Source organism: Giraffa tippelskirchi, chromosome 9, assembly GCF_054371585.1.
Source record: "Giraffa tippelskirchi isolate mGirTip1 chromosome 9, T2T-mGirTip1v1.2.pri, whole genome shotgun sequence".
NCBI classification, from domain to species: Eukaryota; Metazoa; Chordata; class Mammalia; order Artiodactyla; family Giraffidae; genus Giraffa; species Giraffa tippelskirchi.
In genome coordinates, this window is record NC_137283.1 from 54,695,632 (window position 1) to 54,711,312 (window position 15,681).

Here is a 15,681-nt window from a genome sequence, read left to right on the forward strand (position 1 = left end):
CTGTGTCCTTTGCCCTCTGCCTTCTCCTGGTTACAGGTGTGGTAGGAGCAGGTGACACCCTGGCCCTTCTGGCTCAGCCAGCTGTTGGGTCTGAGCGCCCAGCCGACTGGGGTCCCCTCTACACTCTACACATACGGCTGATCGCCTCGGGCAAGGTACACAACAGCCAGTAGGTACCCAGGGGTCCTTGTGGGATGTCCTCTTTATAGAGTCATGGTGGGAGTAAGGTGACAAGCTTACAGATTAAAGTTAATGCCAGCGCCGGCACGGTAAGGCTCGCTGTCATGCCAAAGAGGGTGCACTGGCACGTCAGAGCCATCTCACACTGACTGTGGGGCCCGGCCGGAGGTCTGCTCTCTGCTGATTCTTAAACTCGGCGGCCATAACTTGCTAGCCTGGGGGCATCAAACGATCAGACACCCGTGGAAGGACGGGGTGCAGCAGGCTTCAGAGGCGCTCAGGCTGGGTCAGGGCTATGTCCCCGAAACCCTAAGCACCCACCCAGGGGTCCTGCAGGCTGGGTGCCAGGGGTGGACACGTCAAGCCGCACAGGCTGAGTTAAAGTCAATCCTGAGTGCCTAACGAGGGCACTGGAGAGCACATGCCCAGCCTACAGTAGGCAGAGAGATCATCTACCGGCTGTAAACACTGCCAGTCCCACCAGATTCCGCGGCCCGGCCGGATCTGCAGCCTGGGGCTCCGCACTGGGTGCCTGCGTGCGTGGGGCTGGAGTCACGGTCCTCATCACAGTGTGCGCCTGTACTACTGAGACAGACTTCACACCCCCCGCAAGCCACGCTTTCAAAGTGCATGACGGGGGGACTTCTCTGGCTCTCCAGTGGTTAAGACTGCCTTCTGATGCAGAAGGCATGGGATCAATCCCTAGTCGAGGAACTACAGTCCCATGTGCCACGGGGGCCGGGGGGGGCGGTGGTGTGCGGCCAAAATTTTCTTTGCTATACAATAGGTCTTTGTTGGTTATCCATTTTAAACACAGCAGTGTGTTCATGACCTTCCCGAAGTCCCTAACTATCCCTTCCCCCTGGCAACCGTAACTGTTTTGTTTTTTTTTTTTAAAGTCAAAGACTACAATGGTTTGTTGAATACATTCCCAGAGTGGTGCAACCAACGATGACCACAATAAATTGTAGAACATTTTCAGCACCCTCCAAAGAAACTTCTTACCCTATTAGTTGAATCATTCCTCATTCTCTCCTCCCTCCTGGTAACCAAGCATTTACTTCCTGTCTTTATTGATTTGCCTATTTTGGACTTTTGGAATCCCACAAAATATGTGGTCTTTTGTCACTCCCTTCTTTGACTTGGCACAATGTTTTCAAGGTTCATCCATGGAACAGAACATCTATCAGGACTTCATCCTTTTTTTCTGGTCAAATAATATTCCATTGTATGGACAGACCACATTTTGTTGATCTGTTCATCTGCTGATGAACCTCTGGGTTGTTTCCACCTCTTGGCGCACTGTGAATAACACTGCTCTGAACATTCATGTACGTGCCTTTGTATACAGAAATGTTTTCATATCACTTTTGAAAGTACCCAGGGGTGGATGGCTGGGTCATATGTGCTGTGCTTAGTCGCTCAGTCATGTCCAGCTCTTTGTGACCCCATGGACTGTAGCCCACCAGGTACCTCTGTCCGAGGAGATTATCCAGGCCAAGAATACTGGAGTAGGGTTGCCATGCCCTCCTCCAGGAGATCTTCCCAACCTAGAGATTGAACTCAGGTCTTCTGAGTTGCAGGTGGATTCTTCATCATCTGAACCATCAGGGAAGCCCAATAATACTGGAGTCGGTAGCCCATCCCTCCTCCAGAGAATCTTCCTGACCCAGGAATTGAACTGGGGTCTCCGGCATTCCAGGTGAATTCTTTACCAGCTGAGCCACCAGGGAAGCCTGAGTAGCTCTAGCGTCTGAGCTACCAGGGTCATATGGTAAAGTGTTATGTTTAACTTTGGCTCAGACGGTAAAGAATCAGCCTGCAATATGAGACCTGGGTTCAATCCCTGGGTTGAGAAGATCCCCTAGAGAAGAGAATGGCTACCCACTCCAGTATTCTTGCCTGGAGAATTTCATGGGCAGAGGAGACTGGAGGGCTACCGTCCACGGAGAGGCAAAGAGTTGGACATGGCTGAGGGACTGACACATACTGTACATACACAAACAGTCACGTTTTTCCTACCCCTGTGTTCCCACTGGAAGTATATGGATGATCTATCCACCTGTTCCACATTCCCACCCACACTTGCCACGGTTGGTCTTCTTAGTTTCAGTCATTCTGACGGAGGAAGAGGGGCAGCGGTCGTTTTACCTTGAATTTCCCCCTCCTCCCTCTGAATCACATGGTCAGCTGCCCGGCCCCGAGACTCAGGATGAGGAAGAAGCAGGGCAGCCGTCGAGGGGTCTGGACTCGGTGTCAGGGCCTGGGTGACGGCCTTAGCTTCAGCTTCAAAGGCTGTCTCCACCGACCCCTTGGGGGGTAAACAGGGGCAAGGAGGTGCTGGGGGTGGGAAATCAGGCAAAGGGAAGAGTGTTTGGGTGGGGGGGGGTGTGGGAGCCGGACAGAACGAAGTGGACAGCTGACTCAGCTCTCGGTTTCCAGGTTGGCGGCCTTTGTTTTTTCAGCACGTTGGAATCTCCTGGCCACTAGTCTTTTATTTCCTTTTAATTAGCCTTCCCCACTGACAGAGACGGGTCAAGATTTCTAGGAAGTGCTCTAGACGACGCTGCCTGACAGACACCCATCTCAAGGAGTTCACTCCTTAGGGCTGAAACACATCCTCTATCTCGCCCTCGGAGCTGACTTGGGGGCTGGCAAAACAGCTGGGCTTTGGGGCTCTGACTTCTCATTGACACTTGCCCTCCAACACACAAGAAGCGGAATATTTACAAAATATCCCTGTGACCTACAAAACGTCTCCCTGGGAAGAATTAAATAGTTACACATTAAAACCTCTTAAAAATGCAGATACACATTAGTTGCCTTTAGTGCAGACCCATCTGGCATCTGTTTGGTAGAAAAACAAGCTTCTAAAGCTTGAAGGCAAAGCTGTGTCTCTTGAAGGACACTTGGTTTGTACATGTGGGCGTCTTCAGACATGTCTTACAGAGCAATAATCCACACTGTCACTTGGAGAAGGAAATTTCCTTCTGCGGATCCAATCAGACTGAGGAAATTTTAAAAGTCTGGAGCAAATAAACTCAGAAGTCAATTCCTAACTGACTAAGCTTGTTATTTCCACACACGAGACAACTATAAAGAAGTAAATGATAAGACAGCATGATAGCTGTTATGACAGAGAGAAGGACGGGGCACCGTGGAAGCACAGAAGAGAAAGCAATTGTTCGCAGGAGGTTCAGGGCTGTCAGACAGAAAAGGGGACACTGAAGCTGGGTTTTGAAGGATGAATAGGAGTTTGTTGGAAGCTAAGAAAAGGAAAAATCTATGAGTTAGAAAAGCATACATAAGGCACCGAAATGTGAAACCACATCCAGGGCTCAGCCGAGACTGCAACAACCCAAACACTCCAGGTGCCACTTCCTTGGTACCCGAACTCCTCATGACCTAGTGTCCTGGCTGACAACTCTTTCTCCCTCAACAGCTATGTCACACCCTGGGAGGCAGGCAGGTCAGGGCTGGTTAGACTCTTGCTTTTCCAGAGGAGGAAACCGAGATACAGAGAGGGGGCAGGGGCTTGGCCACGCTCCCAGGATTAAGAAAGGGAGGAGGCAGGACTCAAATGAAGGTCTTCAGATTCCCAAGTCACTTTTCCAAGGTACTTCTCACAAAGGGTCAGGAAAACAAATTCTGTGCCATGTGTTAAACCCATCTTTTCTTACTTGAGGTCCCAAGGCAGACCCACTTTGCAGGTGAGGAGACTGAGTCTCCAAACATGTAGACGACATACAGCCAGAGGCCTCGGTCTGCCTGAGGCCTTGCACATGCACCAAACTACCTTCTCAAATCTGAGAACACACTAGACTAACACCTCTTTCTACCCTGGCAATGGTCGAGCCTGCTGTGCCGAGTAAAGGCTGATGAAGACACAGGCCTCTGGAGATGGTAATATTTTCTGCATTGACATGGCAAATCACTTGCAAAATCTCATGCTATTGAGAAGGGTTTTTGCAACACAGCTCCTTGTGACAAGGCAAAGAGGCTGTAATGCTTTGGGACTTGCGCTTCTTTCGAAAAATCATTTTTTTTTTTCTCTCTCTTTTTGACAAATAACTCAGATCCTGGGCCAGCGTTGGAGCAGCCAGGGGAAGCTGCTCTTCCCCCTGGCGGCACCCACTTCCTCTCGGGGCCCAGGAGAGAGCGGCCTGCCTGCTATCTCCCCGGCAGCCGTTCTCTGAGCAGGCCCCAGGTACCTGGGGTTTGTTTTATGGATGGGTCTGAGTCAATATGATACTGTTTCCTGTGAGAACTTTATTTCCCTGCATTGTTTGCAGAGTCTGCGTGTGTGTGTCTGAGCACGTACTCCTGATGGCCGCAGAAGTCTGCGCGGCTGTGCCCCCTGGATGGCGGGCTACCTCTGGGGGTGGGGGCCAGGGGCCCAGACACGGTTGTCCCCGCCGCCTCTGGTGCCCGGGAGAGGTGGGCTGACTCACAGGCTCGGGTCTTGCCTCCTGCCTGTGCCCTGCTGACTGGTCCCTTGCTGAAAGCCACTTCAATCGGGCATCTCCAGCGGCAGGGGGCGGCCTTACCATGGGCCCAGCCTGGACCGGCCTGCACCTGCCCTGGGTTCTCTAGGACTGTCTGTGATGCTCCTGAGCAGTTTCACTAGGGCTGGAGGTGACCCTCCTTGAGCTTTTAACTCCCTGATCTGCAGATGGGGAAACGCAGAGAAGTCACAGGACCTGTCTGAGCTGAAGGGACCAGCAGGGAGGCACATGGTACTACAGGGAGCTTGCTGGTCCTGAGTTCAAATCCTGCCTCTGGGACTTGTCCCTCTCAGCAGCTCGGACTGCCAGATGGGGTTAATACTCACCCCGCAGACCGGCGGCGAGCATTAAATCAGAAAACAGATGCACAGCAGGTGCCACAGAAGGCGTCTGGAAGGTGTTCATCCTTTCCCCCATTTTATCTGAAATATAAGCCAGAACCGGAACTGCAGCAAGTGCGAGCCGGCCAATGGCTCAGGTGGAGGCCTGAGGACCGCAGAGGCGTCCGCGTACCTGGCCTGGCACGGTCCTCCTCGGACCATTTCATCAAACCCCGTGGACTCCCTAGGTTTCCAGAACAGGGAGGAAACGGCCTGAGTGCTGAGAGATGGCTATCAAGATCAGTCAGAAGCTAGGCCAAGAGTTTTAAAGAAGAAGAACCTATAAGTTGCCCTGGTTCTCCTTAACTCCCTAGCCCACCGACCACTCCCTTCTCTGCCCATTGACCCCCACCCGGTGCTCAAGGATGGCTCCGCATTCACGGTACTGAGTTCCCATTGCCTTGGTGATCTCTGTTAATTCTTCCAACTTGCGTCTCCATCTTTTGCAATCAGGGAAACTTTCCAGTGGATATCAGTTGTTTTGATCTGCCCAGGACGTATCCTGCTTTCTTCTAGAAGCAGAACCCAGCCTGGGGGACTTCCTTGGTGGTCCAGTGGCTAAGACTCTGCACTCCCAATGCAGGAGACCTGGGTTCGATCCCTGGTCAGGGAACTGGATCCCACATGCCCCAACCAAAGATTCTGCATGCGGCCCCAACGAAAACACAATCCTGCATACTGCAACTAAGACCCAGTGCAGCCAAAAAAAAAAAAAAGAACCCAGTTAGGGTTTTGAGCCCTTCCTCCCTTCACTAAAGGCAGTCTGTCAATAGAAGTGCCCAAGCAGCACTTCTGACCCCATTTAGCCAATCACATGCCCTTCTCCTGGGGTCTGAATCTTGACAGGGAGGAATATGAGGACTGGAAATGGTTACAGCGGCCTCGTCCCATTCAGGCTGCCTAAAGACACAAGCTGGGTCAGCTGTGTAGACCCAGGGTTGCTTTTGACCCATCTTTCTCTTTCTCGTGCTTTCTCAGTAAATTTCCTACGCCATAATGTTACAATCCTAGGGACTTCCCTGTGGTCCAGCGCCTAAGACCCTGCGCTCCCGATGCAGGGGACCTGGGTTCGATCCCTGGTCAGGGAACTAGATCCCATGTGGCACAACTAAGAGATTGCATGCCGCAACGAAATATCCTGCATGCCATAACTAAGACCCGGTGTAGCCAAATAATTTTTTTTTTGGAAAGAAAAATACGTTAAAAAAAATAAAGTTACATCCTAAGTAATACACGGTGCATGTATATACACAGACGTCTTACCTCCTCAGCTTGTCCCACGAGCAGGGACTGAGCCACTTATCCATTCACTGTTAAAATGTATTCAACGAACCATTACCAGGTATCTACTCTGTGCATCAATGTTGGGATTGGTTCAGACATGAAAACACAGTGCCCGCCTCCAGCACCCCAAGTTGAGTGAACACTGTGAGAACGTACAAGGTGTCCCTCCCATTATGGGCACCTCTCATCTCCGGATGCCCAGGAGAGCCTGCTGTGGTCCACGTGCTGTGCGGGGCTGGGTTGGATCACATCCTTGTCCTCCCAGAGGACCAGAGCCGGCTGCACAGAGTGAACTAAAGTGACCTCAGAATCCCCCAAGGTCAGAGTCTGAAGGCCATCCAGAGTCCACTCGGCCCGAGGATTTTCAAACAATCCAGTGGGGTCCTGGGGGTTGAATGTCACTATTTCATGAAACAATATAATTCTTTACAGCTTGATTGAGGGATAATTTACCTGCCATAAAATTCACCCACTGTAAGTGTCCAAGTTAAGGCTTTTCAGAAAAGACATCACCACAATCCACTTGGAGAATGTTTCCCTCACCCTACCAAGTTCCCTCCTGCCTGTCTGCAGACCATACCTGCTTGAAGCATTCTAGTATTACTATTATTATTTTAAAGCTAAAGTAACAGTTGAGAACCAGTGATCTGTTGGCGCAGTGGTAAAGAATCTGCCTGCCAGTGCGGGAGATGTGGGTTCAATCCCTGCGTCGGGAAGATCCCCAGGAGGAGGGCGTGGCGACCCGCTCCATTATTCTCGCCTGGAGAATCCCATGGACAGAGTAGTCTGGCAGGCTGCAGTCCATGGGGTCAGAAAGAGTCGGACACGACTGAGCACGCTTACACGCACATGCGTGAACTGTTCTAACCCACTGATTCTCTAGGCAGGGAAAGTGAGGCTGAGATAGGAGGCAGGGCCTGCTGGCGACCCAGGCACTGCTGAGATTCAACCCAGAACAGCCCGATCTCAAAGCCCAGGTTCTTGGCCCTCGTGGGGAGCAGCATGGAGCAGCCGGGAAGAGGGCCAGAATCACGCAGGGAGAGTTTGCATCCTGGCCCTACCATTTACCAGCTGTGTGAGCACGGCCAGGACCCTTCGCCCTGTGGAAGCCGGCGTGTTCCTCCCCAGGTGAGGGGGGAGAACGGTACCCACTGTGAGGGTCGGGGTGGGCACCTCGTGCATATGGCCTCCTTCTTGGCACCGCGGGCAGGGTGCGGGGTGAATGCTCAGGGGAAGTTGGCTAATCACCATCGTTTCACCATATCTCGTCGCCCGATTTGCCCTCAGACATTTGGAAGTGAAAAAGACACTGATTAAACAAAACCAGGCCGGGGACCAGATGGAAATGCGTGTACAGAGGCCGCTTTCTAAGAACATGGTGCAACTCGGCACCCTGGGGCATCGTCGCCCCGTTTGCAGATGGAGCAACTGCCGGGGTGGGGGTGGGGGTGGGGGTTGCTCAAGCTGCCTGGACCTGGCGGCGGCGTTGGTGGTGGCGGGGAGCAGCTGCCCCTACCTCACCTTCCTCTCCAGGCTCAGCGTTTCCCAACAGGCCCGACAGAGACAGACACATTTCGTCAGTGACCAGGGAGTCTGGCTCCTGCCCCGACCCCCGCCCAGATGAATCAGATGTGTGATGCTGGGGGACCTCAGGAAGGACAGGGCCCTGCCCCCTGCTCTGCCCCAGTCAGCACTGCTCAGCCATCACCCAGGAAGGGAGAAGACTTACCTACAGCCCCCATGCTCTGTGAGTATTATCTTCATCAGCCCAAGAAGGAAGCTATTAATACCAAGCGCCTTAACAGTGGAGGAAATCTGAAATTTCAGAAAAGGAGGGGGGTGTCTGTCCTGGTAGTGAGCTCCAAGAAACAAAACAAAACAAAAGAAAACACGAGGTCCCGAGGTCCCGTGAGAGGTGGGATTAGGTCCCACCTAATCCCATCAGCAGGTAATGCTACTACTCTGGTGAAGCAGAGTCATTGGTTTTTGTTTTTTTTCTTTTTGTAGTATGGACACACTGTAAAGAGTCCTGCCTTTGAAGCTAAGTGGATGCGATGTTGGGGCAAGTTGCTTAGCCTGAGACTTCATTTTGGGGAAAGCACTGTCTGGGTTGTGAGGTTACCATGGCGATTACACCTTCCCAGGTGGCGCAGTGGTAAAGAACCCTCCTGCCAATGTGGGAGATACAAAAGGATGTGGGTTGGATCCCTATGTCACGAAGATCCCCTGGAGAAGGGCATGGCAACCCACTCCAGTATTCTTGCTGGGAGAATCCCAAGGACAGAGGAGCCTGGTGGGATGCAGTCCATGGGGTTGCAAAGAGTCAGACATGACTGAGCGACTGTGTGTACAGACACACACAGAGAGATTAGAGTTCCTGTTTGTAAAAAGCATCTGGTGCGATGACTGGGTATTTACTGAGTGCAGGGTACGGAGGATTCTCAGCTAAGACACACCTCCAAGCCTAGGAAGGTGCAGTCTCTGTGATGGGTGGATAAAATCCTGTGGGAATCTAAGTTATAATTTGATGAGGATTAGAATAAAAGTGCTGGGGGAGAACTAAGGAGAGACCCAGGGAGGGTTTGGGTTGCTGAACGGACCAGGAACAGCTGGAGAAGGCTCTGTGGCCCTGTGTGGTTGGGTTGGGAGGTGAGGCTGGAGAGGCCAGCTGAAGTCAGACTATGGGGACCTTCTATGGTGGTTAAAACTTGTAATCTTATCCTGTAGGTCACAGGGAGACATTGAAGGTGTGTGAGCAAGGGAACGCTACTAGAGGGGCCTTGATCTGCTGGCAGCTTCGCTGGAGTCGACTGGGAAATGGGTCTCCTCCAGGCCCCTTCCCTGATCTCCATGACTGAATGAAAGTGTAAAAGCCAATGGAGAACCTGAGATGTGCTGGGTACCTGCTGGATTTAAAATGAGGCGTAGGCCTTTAACAAGGTGATGCCTCAGTTATCAGAGAGCAGATGATACTTTGGGGAGCGGGGAGCATGGCTGAAACCTGACACTCATGAAAGGTACAGCTCCCAGCAAGGAAAGAAGCAGAAGAACCACAGGACAGTCAGGGAACAGTGAAGTCCACCTGTTGCTCAATTAGTGACTGAACAACAAGTTCTACAGTAGCTTCTCTGTTGGGTTCATCATGATGACACCGAAAGTGAAGTGAAACTGAAAGTTGCTCAGTCATGTCCAACTCTTTGCGACCCCACGGACTATACAGTCCATGGAATTCTCCAGGCCACAATACTGGAGTGGGTAGCCTTTACTTTTTCCAGGGGATCTTCCCAACCCAGGGATCAAACCCAGGTCTCCGGCATTGCAGGCGGATTCTTTACCAGCTGAGCCACAAGGGAAGCCCAAGAATACTAGAGTGGATAGCTTATCCCTTCTCTAGCGGATCTTCCTGACCCAGGACTTGAACCAGGGTCTCCTGCATTGCAGGCGATTCTTTACCATCTGAGCTTTCAGATGACACTGGCAGTGAGAAAGTCACCAGCAGTCTGGGTGCTGGGTTGGCGAGGGCAGGGACCACTCATCTTACCGTTACCATGAGTCAATACAGGGGCTTCCCAGGTATTGCTAGTGGGGAAGAATCTGCCAGTCAATGCAGAAGATGCAAGAGAAGCAGGTTCGAACCCTGGGTTGGGAAGATCCCCTGGAGAAGGGAATGACAACCCACTCCAGTATTCTTGCCTGGAAAATCTCATGAACAGAGGAGCCTGGTGGGCTACAGTCCATGGGGCTGCAAAGAGTCGGACGTTACTGAGCGACTGGAGCATACTTGAATGAGCACATAAAAAGAAAGGTGACGGAGGACTTCTCTGGGGGTTCAGTGGCTAAGACTCCACGTTCCCAGTGCAGGGGATGTGGTCTCCATCCCTGGTCAGAGCACTAGATCCTGCATGCCTTTACCTAGGAGCCCACATGCTGCAACTAAGATTCGGTACAGCCAAATACACTTTTAAAAGAAGAAAGACAAGTGATAGGAGTGGTTCCTTCCTCTGAGTTCTCCGTCTTGACTGCCTGCCGCAGCCTGAATTAGGCTACGGCTAAAGCAAGTGGCTCAGACGGTAAAGAACCCGCCTGCAATGCAGGAGACCTGGGTTCAGTCCGTGGGTCAGGAAGATCCCCTGGAGAAGGGAACGGGAACCCACTCTAGTATTCTGGGCTGGAGAATCCCACAGACAGAGGAGCCTAGTGGGCTACAGTCCATGGGGTCGCAGAGTCGGACACGACTGAGCGGCTAACAAACTAGGTCAATTGGGTGAAGCCACAGGAGGGGCTAGGGCACTCAGGAGGCCTCTCTGTTGCCACTGGGGTTGGCCACTGCCCACAGAGCATCCATCTTTACCTCCTCCAGATGCTCCAGGACCTCCCCTCTCTGTCCTGCCTGCTCTTGAGCCACCCTGCCCAGCTGTTGTCACCACTAACCAGGACGCTGGCTGCCAGCGCCCTGGGGGCCGTCCAAGCTTCTCTGGGTCTCCCCCACCTCTCCACGGCAGCCCACAGACACCAGGAGTGCCCTTAAGCTCAGGCTGACACTTGGTCAGGCCCCATAGACGTAGCCTAGAAGCAGCCTCCATGCTGCATCAACGGAGATTAGGTCTTCTGTCCAACTTCGTACCTCTTGGTCAAGAGTGGCTCCTGCTTAGCCCCTGGCTGTTTCCTCCTGGGTTCCACCAAGGGCCTGTGGTGCTTGAAGGCCAGCCAAACCCAGCATGCACAGCAGTGGCCTGAATTGCCTCGTCCAGGGGCCCTAAGATCTGGGATCCCGCAGCCTTAGGAGCTCAAGAGAGGGCGAGGCCACCCAGGGCTGGAGTGGCCAGGAAACAGGAGGAGAAGGAGAAAAGCCTGAATAGGAGAGAAAACATGAAGAAGAGAGGGAATGGAAAGAGGTTACAAAAGAGAGGTTATGTGTCTGTTTACTGTGGGTATTAGTTTCAGGCGGGACGACGTGTCAGCGTATTAACTCCTGACTTGTTCTTGTTCCTGCAAGAGACGTAGGAAGAAAGAGAGATCTCATCTCCGTCCCTCCCACGTCAGCTTCTCCCAGAGAAGAATTTACTGGCCTTTTCTCCCCTAAAGCCTGTAGTCCCAGAGGTGATGCTGCTGCATGGTTCTGGATAAAGGGGGAGGTGGGGATGAAGGGGCCGTAGCCACGGACCTGGGTGGTGGCCTGGAGGTGGCTGAGCCGCTGATGCGCCTACGGCATGGAGGCCGTGAAGGAGGGGTAGGTGCTGGAGCTGTGACCGTGACCGGGGGACCTGGGTTGGGGACCCTTTGCACCCTGTCTTTTTGTGGGGATGGAGCTGCCTGCCTCTGGCAGACTAGTAAGTCCTGCAGACGATCAGAGGCTCTGCTTCAACTTCCCACAACCTCCCACCCTGAAAACATCTTCATCTGATTTAGAAAGAAAACAAGATTGGCTCTTCTGCTCAAGTGCTGTGCTACGGCCGTGCCTGTATCACCGACAGCAGAGAAACATCATCGGAGAGGAAACCCCCACCAGATGTCGGCAGTGCTGGCTATTTGCTCCTGTCCTGTGTCATCCGCAGTGTGCACCTCGTCTCTCACCAACAGGGATTATTTTTCTCCCAACATTTTTTGAAGATGATGAAGCAGTTTCCGAACAGCATTTTGGTTAAAAAAAAAAAGTCAAGGTACACATGTCATTTGGGCTTCTCGGGTGGCTCAGCAGTAAAGAATCTGCCGGCTAACGCAGGAGACTTGTAGGAGATGCAGGTTCGATCCCTGGGTGGGGAAGATCCCCTGGAATAGGAAATGGCAACCCACTCCAATACTCTTGGCTGGAAAATCCCATACACAGAGGACCTGGTGGGCTGCAATCGGACACGACTTAGCGACTAAACAACAACACATGTGTCACTTAGACTGGGAGTTTGGGAGTTGTTAATGGCTCTCCATGTCCTGCTGTGATTGATTCTTAACTGCTCAGTCTTCATTGTGAAATGAATATTTGAAATAAATAGAAAATTTCATTCTCTGCTAAGTACATTTTTTTTTTCCTAAAATAAAATGAATTGCATGGCAAAGAAAAAGAAATGAAAGATATTGCCCCCAAAGCCCAGAAGCAGGACACAGGGGTGGGGATACTCTGAGCCCAGGTCTGGGGCTGAGGTGGACGGTCCCCATGGGAAGCTGTGTGAAGCAAGGAGGCTGGGCTGGGCAGGGAGGGATGGGATTCCAGAGGCTGTGTGTCCAGCTGCCTTCGTCCGTCCCAGCAGGAGCATTTGCATCAAACTGGAGGAGGACCCTTATCTGCCCCTGCAAAATCCACAGCCCTGAGGCCTAAGCAGACCCCCTCCTGGACGTCATGCTTCACGGCCCGAGCCTGGATGCTGATCATTCATCAGCAGGCATTTCTCGGGTCCCCGGGATGCAGAGACAAACATGATAGGTTTGCTGGGAAAAGCTGGACTGGTTCCACCTCTTGCATGGTGTGCGGCCTTTGGCAAGTTACTCCACCTCTCTGGGCTTCCATGCGTTTCTCTGTAAGAATGACAAGAATGCCACAGGCCAGCAGGGTGGAATGGGATCACAGCCTACTGGAAGCCCCCAGCTGGAGATGGGTGCATAACAGATGATCAGCAGGGGCCAGGCTCCTAGGTCCTCCCTGGCTACCTGTAACTTCAGAGCTGGAGGGGAGAGATGGATGGACAAAAGGATATCTGCACAACAGCAGCAATAATGACAGCAACAATGACAACACTGATAGCATTGATTTGTTGTTGAGCCATTCAGTCGTGTCCAACTCTTTGCGACCCCAGAGACTGCAGCATGCCAGGCTTCCATGTCCTCCACCATCTCCCGGAGTTTGCTCAAACTCACATCCATTGAGTTGGTGATGCCATCCAACCATCTCATCCTCTGTCGCCCCCTTCTCCTTCTGCCCACAATCTTTCCCAGCATCAGGATCTTTTACAAAGAGTCAGCTCTTTGCATCAGGTGGCCAGAGTAGTGGAGCTTCAGCTTCAGCATCAGTCCTTCCAATGACAGAATTTATTACCCATTTAGTTTGTGTCAATCCCTGTGCTAAGAGCATGAACAGCATTTCATTCTCGTAATTACCCTGAGAAGGCAGGGTTGCCATTCCTGTTTTCAGAAAAGGATGCTGACGATCAAAGACATGGAATCACTTGTCCAGGGCTGCACAGCTAGAAAGGCAGAGGTGGACTGGACTCCAGGTCTGTCTTGCTCTTTGCCAAGAAACTGTATTTGTCTCCAACCTGATAAATGCCAACACAGAGGTCTGTCCAGGGCCTTAGAGGAATGCAGAACTGAGAATGTGGTGAAGAGGGCCAGTGGAATCAAGGGAGGCTCCTCAGAGGCGGTGACATTTACAGGGGGCCTCGCACCATGGGTTGGAGTGCACCAGACTCCGTGCTCCGCAGATGCGAAAGTTAGTTAGATGGTGACTGCCTACTAAGTGGTTTCCAAGCTCTTGTGGAACTCAAGATGCAGGGCATGGAGTTCCCACTCTCTCATTGGCCTTTGAGCACAGATTCTTAGCTGGTTCTGGGCGGGAAGAAACTGAGACTCACCCAAGCCAAGAGGCTTGCCCGGAGCCACAAAACTTGCAAGTGGCAGGACTTGAATGCCTGTCAGACACCTAACGCCCCATGTTTAACCCCTGGGCGAAACTGTAAATCTGGAAACTGCTGCATGAAGGATCCTGTTGTAAGCACAAAGAAAGGGTCTCCCCTCTGACCACCCAACCTCAACACAGAGAGCCTGTCCTTAGAACCGAGGGGGCAGCCTGGGGTGGGCGCCTGAGAGTCACGTAGCCCTGAGCTCCAATTCTGACTCAGGCCCTAAAGAATTGTGACTGCGGATATCATTTCCCTCCTCAGCCTCACTTTCCTCATCTTGTAAGAGAGATAAAGATGCCTCCCCCAACCCAGGAATGCTGTCAAAATGTGAAATAATTCAGTGCCTTGGCCGGTGGCTGCCACCCTACTGGATACCCAGTAACAGCTTGTTGTGTTCGTATCTAAGGAACCCAGCCCTGTTTATCGGCAAACCCTTGACCCAATCCCTTGCACAACTCTGGTGCTGATCATCTGAGCCTTTGCACCAGAGCTCAGGTCCCCCGAGTCCCCAGTGGCCTTATTCTGAGATGCTGAGCCCTGTGCGTGTGGCAATAACCGTCTCACATGGCGGCCGCCCTTCTTGCAATGGGGACCGTAAAGGCAGCCAAGAGCCCCGCGGTGTCACCACCTCATGCTCCATCCCACAGTGGCCGGCTCCACCGGGGATTGCTAAACACGGCCGCGTGTCCTGGCACCATCCAGGGAGCTCGCGCCAGGGCTGGAGGGGCTAGAGATAAACACGGTCCCCAGAGCCCACTGTTGCTGGGGGCACGGATGTCCGACTCTGCCATCTTCCGTTTGTCTACATTCTACCCTGCAAGGCCTTCAGGGTCAGAGAGACCAGCGTTGAAGTTTAGGCCCTACCGTTACTCAGCTGTGACTCCAGACAGTCCATTTCTCTTCTGTAAAATGAGGTTTATCATTCCTGCGGTTCAGGGTTTCTGTAAAGACTAAATGGCACAACGAGGGTGAAGGTTCCAGCACAGGCCTGGCTCAAAGAGGGTGCCTAGTGTGTGTTAGTTCCCCAGGGGCCTGAGATAACCCCCTTTTCTTTCTGGACGTGATCACACATCAGACGTGAGACCTGATGGTCTCTCAGGGCCTGTCCAGCCCTCAGCCTCTAGGCTTGTCTCAAACTGGAGCAACTATCCTGGGTGGTGTCAGCCTTTGGTCAAGAAACAGGGGACAGGACCAGCTCAGTGTCACCCAGCCAGCTGGCTGAGGCCCAGGGCCTCCTGTGCCTAGCTTCCAAGGAACTTGCCCTTGAGGTGAGAACAGGGGCTCAGCCGGTTCTCTGCCTGCCACGAAGGTGTCTGGACCACCTCTGGGGCCATGGTGAGCTCCGTGAGTCTATTCATCTGTGGTTCTCTTGAGCACTAGCTTGTACTGGCCTCTCCTGATTCACTCTCTAGCTTACATTTCCAAGAATAATACAAGCCCTTGGGGGTAGGGGCTGTGTCAAGCCCCGCCCGAGGCTGGGACACGGCCGGCACTCGCCAGACACTAATTGGGCAGCTGGACCTGCCAGGCTCTGTGCAAACACTGGGGTGGCAGCCAGCCTCCAAGGTGACCCCCCTGTGACCCAAGGTTCCTGGTATCCATACACCGGGTACTCCTCTCCCACCGTGAAGAGGGCTGGCCTGTGTGACCAGCAGGATCTCGTGGAAATGACGGAACACAACTTCCAAGGCTAGGTGAGAAAAGGCATTGTGGGTTCACCTT

General features: G+C 52.6%; 1 protein-coding gene across 3 annotated transcripts in view; it reads right to left on the bottom strand.

Moving 5' to 3' along the window:
• PPARG (peroxisome proliferator activated receptor gamma) overlaps window positions 1-15,681 on the bottom strand; it is a 172,007-nt gene that overhangs the window by 13,840 nt on the left and 142,486 nt on the right. The window contains exon 8 of one of the 3 annotated variants that reach the window (XR_014064367.1): window positions 8,079-8,164. The exons of the other annotated variants lie outside the window; for them this stretch is intronic. The gene's annotated coding sequence lies outside the window, so the exon portion shown is untranslated. The remainder of the gene's footprint in view (window positions 1-8,078; window positions 8,165-15,681) is intronic. 3 annotated transcript variants of the gene reach the window in all.